At 39.3% G+C, this 8,448-nt stretch overlaps 1 pseudogene; it reads left to right on the top strand.

Annotated features, from left to right (window-relative positions):
- The first annotated feature begins 3,976 nt into the window (after positions 1-3,976).
- LOC139005106 (fatty acid-binding protein 5 pseudogene) lies at positions 3,977-4,375 on the top strand (annotated as a pseudogene).
- Positions 4,376-8,448: the final 4,073 nt, after the last annotated feature.

The raw sequence follows: 8,448 nt of genomic DNA, 5'->3' as shown, positions 1-8,448 counted from the left end.
TCCATTAGTTCATTTTGTTCATTATATTTCACATATAAGTGAGATCATGTGATATTTGTCTTTCTCTAACTAGCTTATTTTGCTTAGCATAATAGTCTCCAGATCCCTCCATACTATCTCAAAGGGTAAGAGCTTCTTCTTTTCTTCTTTTTTATAGCCTCATTAGAGACCCAGTGCACGAATTCATGCACCAGTGGGGTCCTTCAGCCTGGCCTGCAGGATCAGGCTGAAATCGACTCTCTGACATCCCCTGAGGGGTCCTGGATTGTGAGAGGGCACAGGCCAAGCTGAGGGATCCCACCAGTGCATGATCGGGGTTGGGGAGGGATGGAAGAGGTTGGCTAGCCAGGGAGGAACCGTGGGAGGGCTCCAGGGCTTGTCGGGCCTGTCTCACCCAGTCCTAATTGGCCGGACCCCAGCAGCAAGCTAACATACTGGTTGGAGCGTCTGCCCCCTGGTGGTCAGTGCACATCATAGCAACTGGTTGACTGGTTGACTGTGACTTTTGAGAACTTTTTCATATGTATATTGGCCATCTGTATGTCCTCTTTGTAGTAATGTCTATTCAGGTCCTCTGCCCACTTTTTAAATTGGATTGTTTGTCTTTTTGGTGTTGAGTTTAGTGAGTTCTTTGTATATTTTGGAAATTAAACCCTTATCAGATGTATCATTGGCAAATATAGTTTTTCACATAGTAGGATCCTTTTTCATTTTGTTGATGGTTTCTTTTGCTGTGCAGAAGGTTTTTATTTTGATGTAGTCCCATTTGTTTGTTTTTCCCCTTTGTTTCCCTTGCCCTAGGTCAGTGGTCATCAAACTTCGGCTTGCGAGCCACATGCGGCTCTTTGGCCCCTTGAGTGTGGCTCTTCCACAAAATACTGACTTCTGCGCATGGGCCACAAAGTTTCAATCGCACTGTACGTGCGTGCCCACACGTGGTATTTTGTGGAAGTACCACACTCAAGGGGCCAAAGAGCCGCATGTGGCTCGCAAGCCACAGTTTGCGGACGAGGGCCCTAAGTGATGTATCCATAAACATATTGCTAGAAAAGATGTCTGAGATTTTACTGCCTATGTTTTCTTCCAGAATTTTTTATAGTTTCCTAACTTATATTTAAGTCTTTTATCCATTTTTAGTTTAGTTTATTCTTGTGTATGGTGTAAACTGGTGGTCTAGTTTCTTTTTTCTTTTTTTTTTCCATGTACCTGTCTAATTTCCCCAACACCATGTATAGAGGAGACTATATTTACTCTATTGTATGCTGTTACTTCCTTTGTCAAGTATTAATTGAGCATAATGGCTTGGGCCAATTTCTGGGATCTCTGTTCTTTTCCATTGGTTTACATTCTTGTTCTTGTGCCAGTATCAGGCTGTTTTGATTACAATGGCTTTGTAGTATAGTTTGTTATCCAGTATTGTGTTCCCTCTAATATGGTTATTTTTTCTCAAGATTGCTACAGCCATTTGGGATCTTTTTTGGTTCCATAAAGTTTTTGGAGTATTTGTTCTAGATCTGTGAAATATGCTATTGGTAATTTAATAGGAATTGCATTGAATCTATAGATTGCTTTGGGTAGTGTGGACATTTTAATGATGTTGATTTGCCCAATCCATAAATACATTCTTCCATTTATTTGTATCTTCATCTATTCCTTTTTAAAATGTCCTATAGTTTTCCAAGTACAGGTCTTTTACCTTCTTTGTTAAGTTTATTCCCAAGGTATCTTTTGTTGTTATTGCAATAGTAAATGGGATTGTTTTTTCAGTTTCCCTTTCTGAGAGTTCATTATTAGTATATAAAAATGCCATTGATTTCTGGGTATTAATTTTGTATTTTACTACATTGCTGAATTTATTTACTAAATATAGTAGGGTTTTTTATAGTAGTATTTTGATGGAATCTTTAGGGTTTCCTATGTACAATATCATGTCATCAGTGAATAATGACAGTGAGGTGTTAAACTCCCCTACTATTGCCATGACTGGGTTGGATCAGTGATTATAGAGTTGGACTGCATACCAGGGAATCATGGGTTTGATTCCCAGTCAAGGGCATGTACCTCAGTTGCAGGTTCCCCAGCCACAGTTAGGGGCACATGTGGGAGGCAACTAATCAATGTATTTCTCTCACATCAATGTCTCTCTCTCTCTCTCTCTCTCTCTCTCTCTCTCTCTCTCTCATGCCTCCCTTCCTTCTATTCTCTCTAGGAATCAATGGGAAAAATATCCTTGGGTGAGAATTAAAAAATAAAATAAAATAGTAAATAAAGTCCCCTGCTATGACTGCATTGCTATTGATGTCTCCCAAAGGTCTTCCTAGAATTTCTTCTATATATTTAGATATTCTTATATTGTGTACATATATATTTACCAGGGTTATATTCTCTAGTTGGAACTATCCTGAGGATATTTTTTCATTGATTTCCAAAGACTGGATGGGAGGGGAGAGACAGAGAGAGAGGAGAAATGTCCATGTGAGAGAGACACATTGATTGACCACCCTCTGCATGTGCCCAGGGCTGGGGCTCAAACCTGAAACCAAGGTACATGCTCTTGACCAGAATTGGACCCAGGACCCTTCAGTCTGTGGGCTGATGCTCTATCCACTAAGTCTTTAATTACTATTAATTTCTTTGTCATTTTAATTACTATGTGTCTTGGAGTGTGTGTCTTAGTGTTCATCTTGACTGGAACTCTCTGTGCTTCCTGAAGTTGTGTGACTTTTACCTTCACCAGGTTAGGAAATTTTCATCATTATTTCTTTAAATAGATCCTCTATACCTTGCACACTTTCCTCTCCTTCTTGTACCCTTATGATGTGAATAATGTTACATTTCATGTTGTCCCAAAGTTTCCTTAAATTATCCTCCTGCTTTTTTTTCCCTTTCTGCTTTTTAATTCATTTTTCTTTTTGCTGCTCCAATTGGATGTTTTTCTATCTTGTGTTCCAAGTCATTTATTCAATCTTCTGCCTCATTCACTCAACTTTTGATTCCTTCCAGTGCATTCTTGATGTCAGACATGTTATTTTTCATTTCTGAGTGGTTCCTGTTCATGGTTTCTATTTCTTTTTTCATGCTATTGTAGTTTCCACTATGTTTCTTGTAATTCTCACTAACTTCCTTGAGTATCCTTATAACCATTACTTTGAAATTTATATCTGATAAATTGCCTCCATTTTGTTTAGCTCCTTTTCTGAAGTTTCCTCATTTTCTCTCATTTGGGGGCTATTTCTTTGTCTCCCTATTTTTGCTGTCCCCTGTATTTGTTTCTATGTATTAGATCAAACTGCTATACCTTGCATTTTTCATAGGGTGGCCTTATTAAGTAAGTGTTTTATGGGACTCAGTGGTGCCATCTCTTTGATCTCCTGAGCTGGATGCTCTAAAAGTATTCTTTATGTGGGTTCTTTGGGATCTCCTGTTGTAATTGTGTCTTAATTGTTGTTGTCCCATTCATGGGTGGGATCTCTTGTCAGGCAGGCGGACTGGTAGGCTCAACCTGACCACGTTGTGTAAGCTGTTGTGCAGATGCTAACAGAAAAAACAAAACAAAACCAAAAACAATAAACAAAACAAAAACATAGAAAAGACTACCTATAATAACAACAGAAGCAACCATAGAAGAAAAGAGAATTAGGAGGAAGAAAATAGGACAAGATTACTAAAGGAAAAGAAATAATATGAGAAGGAAAAGAAAAGGGAAGAAACAGGAATATGAAAGGGCAGAAGGGAAGAAAACAAGTAAAAATAAAAACTAGGAGAAAGTAAATGGTATGGAAGAAAACAGGAAGAAAAAAACTTACGATAAGGAAAGACAAGAAAGAAGAAAGACATAAAAATAGGAAAAGTGAAAAAGACAAGAAAGCAGGAGAAAGAAGAAAAACAGAGTGAGATAAGTTAGAGATAGGAAAGAAAAGAGGCCACACTCCCATCATCGCACTCCACTCAGGTCTCGCATGACTCCGTGCCCACCATGGCCTCCATCCAGCAGCTGGTAGGGAGATAGCACTTAGTGGAGAGCAAAGGCTTCGACGAGTACATGAAGGAATTAGGCGTGGGAATGGCTCTGTGGAAAATGGGCGCCATGGCCAAGCCAGATTGTGTCATCACTTCCGACAGCAAACCTCACTGTCAAAACCGAGAGCACGCTGAAGACCACCCAGTTCTCATGCAACCTGGGAGAGAAGTTTGAAGAGATCACAGCAGATGGCAGGAAAACTCAGACCGTCTGCCACTTCGTCAATGGCGCGCTGGTCCAGCACCAGGAGTGGGACGGGAAGGAGAGCACCATCACGCGGCGGCTGGAGGGCGGGAAGCTAGTGGTGGAATGTGTCATGTCAACTGTACTCGGATCTATGAGAAAATGGAGTAAAAATTCCATCATCCTTCCAGATGGGAATTAGCCATGAGGATAAATAAGCTCAGTTCAATGAGCAAATCTCTCCACACTTCTTTTCCCATTATGGTGTTCAGTTATCATAACCATTTTACATGCAACTATTTCTGAATTGGTTTAATTAAGATCGACCATTTCGCTAGTAAATAAATGTGTTTATGCAAAAAAAAAAAAAAAAGAAAGAAAGAAAGAAAAAAGAGAGACTAAATTAATAAAGCAATAGAGAAGAGACAGTGAAACCTCAGTTTTTGAACTTAATTCGTTCTGGAAGGCTGTTCAGAAGCAATTTGTTAAAAAAAGAATTACTTTTTCCCATTATAAATAATGTAAATTGAATTAATTTGCTCCAGACCACCAAATAATTCCTTGTTTTAATCTGTCTTATATACAGTACATATCTAATGTACTGTTTAATCTATAAACAAACACTTCTTAAATTTATTGAACCACCCCCTACAAGCCTTAAATTAATAATTTTCAGCATTCATTCCAGGGGTGATTTTTAGGAAGGCAGTATGCAGTATTTTCACATATCACTGCCTCCAAAATGCTGTCACTGCTAACTGCTTTTCCTTTATCCAAATCAATAACAGTTTTTCTACCTCTTCAATTGCCTGTGATCATTGTTTCTTTTACACCCTTAGCAGCATTATCACTCTTGTTGGCTTCTTCATGTTTTAAAATTGTGTTAATCACCCATTTTGCCAGCAACAAAAGCAAAGAAGAAGAAAAAACACAAAAATATTCATAATACAATATCCTGAGATGTTATCTATGTGAGGTTTAGTGGTAAAATGACTCACATTCTCTCCTTTGTTTGTGGTGTGAGAGACACCTTTTGTCATGCTGATACATCAGCATGAAAGAGTTACCAGGTTGAAGACCAAAGTTTTGTTCAAGACTGAGACATTTTTCCATGAGTAACTTGGTCAAGAACCTAATTGTTTGAGATGGGATATATTCAATAACTGAAGTTTGACTAATGCAAAAAACACACACACCAAAAAATAGTGAAGTGACATTCGTCTTAGCAGAGTATAGTGCCTCCTGGGAGCTCCCCTTTGATCTTGTTCTTCTGTTGACTGAGGGTGACTATTTTGTCTGCCAATTCTGGGCTTCCTGGGAGGTACTTTGGTGCTAGCCACTGTCAGAAGCTCTCCACGTTTGGCTCTCAGCAACCTGTTATAAGCTTCAAGCGATCCAGTTTGTGTCTGTCTCCACAGGATATGGCTGCATGCAGGAAAGGCCAACCTTCACTCTAAGGCCTGTTTGTTAGCAGCATAGGACTCACAGACAGGTCAGCAAACTTCCCCAGGTTCCCCAGGCTCTGCCTCTGCTCGCCTTCACCTTCTGGCCAGCTGTCAATCTTAATCACTGAAAATGCTGTTTCTGAGAGAGTTTTTGGTGGAATTGGGAATATAAAACCTATGGGTCTCCTGTGAGGGGGAGGTGCCTTTCAGATTTCAAGGGAAATGGTGGGTGTGTTTCATCATCTCAGAGCACTCCTCTGAGAGTGTCCCAATATTTCCCTGTCCTCAGCTGGATGGAGATCCTCCTATGCAGTTCAGTGGAACAGTTGGAAACCAGGAGTTTCTATCAGCTCTCCTGTAATGGGGGAGTACCTGTCAGGTTTCCAGGACAAGGGGCAGATGGCCCTATCCTGAAGGCAGTCACTGACGCTCTCTGAGGCTGTTTAAACCTGTAGGCTTGGCCTCTGTTGCTGTCTCCTCTTCAGGGGTCAAGATGCAATGTGTGGACGCCAGTTTTCTGAGGGTAGGGCAAGCTATATACCCTAGGGTGGGGTACTTGACTTTTCCTGAGCTCTCAGATTGTGAAACAAGTGCCATGCTCTCGTTCCTAATTCTGTCACTGGTCTTAATACCCCCTGGGCCACAGAGGACCTATGAGACAGCTTATGCCTGAAAGCATCCAAGTACTGTGATGTTAAGTAAGGGAACCTTGACTTGTCCTTCACATGAATTGAGTTTGTGAGTTCCTGTTAGCATTGACTGAGCTAGACTGAATCCATGATGCATTTCAGCCATTGACCCAAGGATAAAAGCTGCCTTGTTCTCAGCATTCTTGAGGCACTAAGCCTAACAAAGGTGGAAGAGGTTAAAGGGTTGCAAGTGACCCTCCTTTGAGTGGCTAGAGGGAAAGGTATTCCACAAACACGTAATCTTTCTCAGTTTTTTTCTAATGTGCACACCAGACTTCGGAATATGTCAATATCACAAAGTGAGGTTAGTATGCTTTAGACACTCCTTCAAAATATACAACAACACCAATCCCCCACCTTTATGTTTTGGTGTCAGAGATTTTATCAGGGTTGAAATTAATAAATTCCAGGCCATTGCTTCTCTCTTCAACCTGTCCCAGGTAGTCATCTGCCTTGATAGGAGAAAGCTCCTTTAGTTGCTCTGCCAGTTATTCTAGGTGAAGTAATATTCTCCAAGGGAAGAGGCTATGGTGTCCAGCTCTATTCAGGAGCCATGGGGAAGACAGATTATAGAGCTTTATTCTTCCCTCCACTGCAATTCCAAGAAGAGAAGCTACACTTTTATCTGTTTGACATATTCACATGGTTCTGCTTAAGACTTGCAGAAGGAAGGGTGAATGAGGAAAATAGTGAATGAATTTGCATGTTATGATCATTCTAGAATTTTGTGATCATTCCAATTTGCTGGTAGAAGCTATCTTATACATTGGTGTTTATTATTCCATTATTAATATTACCTATTTGGTTCAAGGAATTCATTTTTAGCCATAACTTCCTTTCCCTGAATGATTCTTTTAAAAATGGACAGAATTTGAAGTGCACATGCCTTCTCCTTTATTGATATTTAAATTTTATTTGGCATAGAAAAATGAGAGTAAAGTATATTCCTTTATTGTCTAATATAACATAATCTAAAATTTAATATATTATCTAAATATATTCTATTTTAATAGGTATCAAAATTTTATTTAATTTAATTAAACTGGCCTTTGTTCTTTATTTCCCCTCTTTATTTTAGATGTCAGTCCTTGAATTTCTGCTCATTTGCTTCTACTAGTAAGTGCTTTCTTCTAGAGTTGACTATCCAATAGCTTGATTGGATAGTCAATGCTGCTGCAGCTCAAGCCCATGTCTTCTGCCTTGACTCAGCCCACAGCTACAGTCACACAGTTTGCATTGTGCACAGGCCAGCTCTCCTGAGTCTTTTCAGTGCTACCTCAATCTCATTGTGGGCCAGTAGATTTCATCCTTGTCTTCCCTAAATGCCACGTTTCAATCCAGGACATCACTCTTCCCTGCATTCCTTAAGTGATTAACCTCAGTCATCCTTGACTCACCTTTCTCATTTATTCTCTATAAAGTCAACCTCTGGAACACCTCTTATGTTTCTCTTTCTCCTATTGCCCGGTGCCCATCCCAGATCTGGCAATTATTGCCTTACACCTCATCAATAGCCATAGCTTCCTAACCTTGCTTGTTTTCAGTCACTTCCCATTCCATACCATTTCTCTGCCAACAGACTAATCTAAAAATAATCTATTTCATTGTTATACTCTCTACTGCATAAGGTCTGTATGATTCTCTTTACCTGTGTTTGTTTTGTGTCTTCCTTGCCACTTCATTATACACAATAAATACTTGCTTAATAAATTAGTGCTTGAAATGAGGAAGCTGTGTCATATGAATTCACCAAAGCTGTCCTTTAGCCTAATATGCAGAGAATTGGCAGCTGATTCATATCTCTATTTTAAAAATGGAGAACTTGACCAGAAACATTTCCTTATTGCAGCTGCAGATAAACAGTAAAAACAAAAACTTTTCATCTGGGCTTCAGTTTTCTTAGAATAAATGCCACCTACATCATGGACTTGCTGCAAATATTAAATGTGATGTTTTAAGGCATCCAGCACAGAACATGAGGAGATGCAAATAAATTCTAGTTGAATCTTAAAAAGAGGTTCATGGAATGAGTGAATTTGAACTAACATAATGGAATATTTAGGTATTTTATATAAATCACAATTTGCTAATTCAGATTCAATAAAATTTT

The sequence above is a fragment of the Myotis yumanensis genome, unplaced genomic scaffold (genome assembly GCF_028538775.1).
Source record: "Myotis yumanensis isolate MYYU_CA2020_CCGP unplaced genomic scaffold, mMyoYum1.0.hap1 SCAF_3, whole genome shotgun sequence".
Lineage (NCBI taxonomy): Eukaryota > Metazoa > Chordata > Mammalia > Chiroptera > Vespertilionidae > Myotis > Myotis yumanensis.
This window is presented reverse-complemented; position numbering and strand designations above follow the sequence as displayed.